Source organism: Babylonia areolata, chromosome 30, assembly GCF_041734735.1.
Source record: "Babylonia areolata isolate BAREFJ2019XMU chromosome 30, ASM4173473v1, whole genome shotgun sequence".
NCBI classification, from domain to species: domain Eukaryota; kingdom Metazoa; phylum Mollusca; class Gastropoda; order Neogastropoda; family Buccinidae; genus Babylonia; species Babylonia areolata.
The window spans coordinates 5,105,167-5,107,666 of record NC_134905.1 but is presented as its reverse complement, the minus strand read 5'-3'; the positions used below and the strand labels follow the sequence as shown (position 1 = coordinate 5,107,666).

The 2,500-nt window shown below is 41.2% G+C and overlaps 2 protein-coding genes across 2 annotated transcripts in view; one reads left to right on the top strand and one right to left on the bottom strand.

Moving 5' to 3' along the window:
* Window positions 1-154, bottom strand: part of LOC143275420 (uncharacterized) — a 23,381-nt gene extending 23,227 nt beyond the window's left edge. The window contains exon 1 of the mRNA XM_076579500.1: window positions 1-154. This exon is cut by the window's left edge and continues 136 nt beyond it. The gene's annotated coding sequence lies outside the window, so the exon portion shown is untranslated.
* A 1,297-nt stretch (window positions 155-1,451) lies between these two features.
* The window catches only part of LOC143275581 (myosin-VIIa-like), a 161,951-nt gene continuing 160,902 nt past the window's right edge, over window positions 1,452-2,500 (top strand). Inside the window, exon 1 of the mRNA XM_076579785.1 lies at window positions 1,452-1,580. The gene's annotated coding sequence lies outside the window, so the exon portion shown is untranslated. The remainder of the gene's footprint in view (window positions 1,581-2,500) is intronic.

Here is a 2,500-nt window from a genome sequence, read left to right as displayed (position 1 = left end):
TCAAAACGTAACTGAAGGAAGAAGCACACACCTGTATTTTTAGATCCTTACTTTCCTTGAGAGCAGCTATATTGTTTCAAAGACACGTTTTCTTCGATCTGTTTTCACGGGCCGCTATTTTTAGTTTCAAGACCTCACGAAACAAGGTGTGACCCCGCCCCAAGGCAGCCTTCAACTTAGACGTCATCATTTTGTGTGCAGTTGTTTTGCAACAATTGCTTTGAAAAAAGTGAAATTTATTTAAAAGGAAAGTTGACGAAGAAGAAAGGTAGGTAATGTAAGTGTAATTAGTTCGAATAAATTGGTTCAGTTTTGCAGCCGCAGAAAGCACTGTACATGACGTCACTGATTTTGCTGTTTGTGACGGACGTCGTAATTATTTTTTACCCCCAAGAAATGATGTCCCCTGTATTGAATTGCGCACCTCGCTAATGATATATCGATTTGTTCTGCGCATGATCTTATGTAAACTCGACATTGACCTCTGCATCTTTGTTTGTTTTTCTGTCCTTGCTGTGGGAAAGAAGTAAAGGTACGAGTGCAAGAAAGTGCAGCTTCCCCACCCTGCCATCTCATGAATACAAAACAAAACAAAACAAAAAAACAAACAAACAAACAAAACACCAAAAACAAAAACAACAACAACAACAAACAAACAAAAACAAAACAAAAACAAACAAACAAAAAAGCACATCTTTCCCAGCTGTACAACGAAACCACACCCAAATTCTGTTATCAAAGTACCATCACTCCTCAAAAAGCTATCAACGTCAGTTCGCCATCAGGTCACTCACCGGAAAAGATCCTGATCTCTTTGCATTGCTCTGTTATTTCTTCTGATGTTCAATGTTCAATGTACATCCGTCGCCAGGGAGAGAGAGAGAGAGAGAGAGAGAGAGAGAGAGAGAGAGAGAGAGAGAGAGAGAGAGAAAATCATCGAATGATTGAAATAATTTTATTTCTGGGGCAACTATAGTGGAATAAGCAACAATGCCTTTTTCATCCAGCCCTCAAAAGGGGGAAAATGAGAAGAAGAAAAAAAAGAAAGAAAAAAAAAGAGAGAAAAATGTAAAGAAATAAACTGCAAATAACCTCAGATAAAAATCAAACGAGGAAAAAAAAAAATCAAAGCATTTCATTCCAGATCATGGAAATGACTACATGGTATTTGTACACACACACACACATACGCGCGCGCGCACACACACACACACACGTGCGCTCGCGCCGGCTCGCGTAAATTGTTCAAGGACACAGAGAGAGAGAGTGCATGTCTGATGAATGTCTATAAAATAGAAATGTTTCATAAAAGAAAACGGATGTGAGGGATGCATGCTTTATGGTTACAGTTCCATCGGTATTGCAAATTCAAGACTGACAATAATACCGATATGGGGCATGATTTCACAGAGGAACAGTGAATGATCAACATTTTTCCCCATTCACACACACAGCAGTCGTCAGTGACTGGATCTCGAACTGGCTTTTGGGTGTGACACTGTATCAAAGACTCGCCCAGGTTGTTTTACATTCCCGATTGTGTGCAATGTAGGGACTATCTATCAATCATCAGCACACAGGTAAGTCCATTTTATTTCTTCATGTCGGCTGTGTTTTAGTAATGAACGATCGCGCTTTAATCTTGTCCGGCAAACATTAGCGAGGAAGTCTCGATACAGACCCGGTAACCCTTGCGTGTGTTTACCTGTGTGGTGTGAGTGTCCAAAAGGCAGCAAAGACACCGATTGCGCTTGGGAGAGGCGGTTACTTGCTGTAACAGTCGACAGCAGGGACAGACGGACAGACCAGGAACTGATAGATAGATAGATAGATCTATAGATAGCAGATTTGTACGCCTCTCCTCTTCTCAGATTCAAGCACGAGTGCGCTTTTTTTTTTCTTTTTTAAACAAGCGTGCTGTATCGGGTTTTTCGTGCTGTTCGGAGGACAAGATCGTTTTGGGAAGATCTAAATTCCTGAACGTTACATGGTTCAGGTGAGGCCTTAAGATTGTTGCCCCCAGTGGAAAAATGGACCACGGTGGCGAGTCGGTAAAGGTGTGTGACACAGGTGACCGCCCGTCGTTGCGGCATCTATTAATAGACTGATCGCCCAGGGGAGGGTGGAGCTCCTTGAAAGACGATAGTCGTGGAATACATTAGACAAAAAGGGATAATACAATCCTGTGTTGAGACGATCGTAGCTGTTAATGTCAGAGTTGGGTTTGTTTGTTTTTTTATAATGCTGATCAACTGTTAGACATGATTTTGTACATTTGCTTTTGCATGCCTGTGTGACCAGATTTATGAACCTTACAAACTGATTGATGACATTGATAAGACTATTTGACAGGACAACAAGAGATCGAGGCAGTGTGATTTTAAAGGTTTCAAGATCACCTTTTAGGTCTACAAGTATCTTGGTAGCTCGATATAAAGGGTCCTGATTACCAGGATCGAACACATTGTCAAAGTAACCTGGGGGGTCATACTTATTGCAT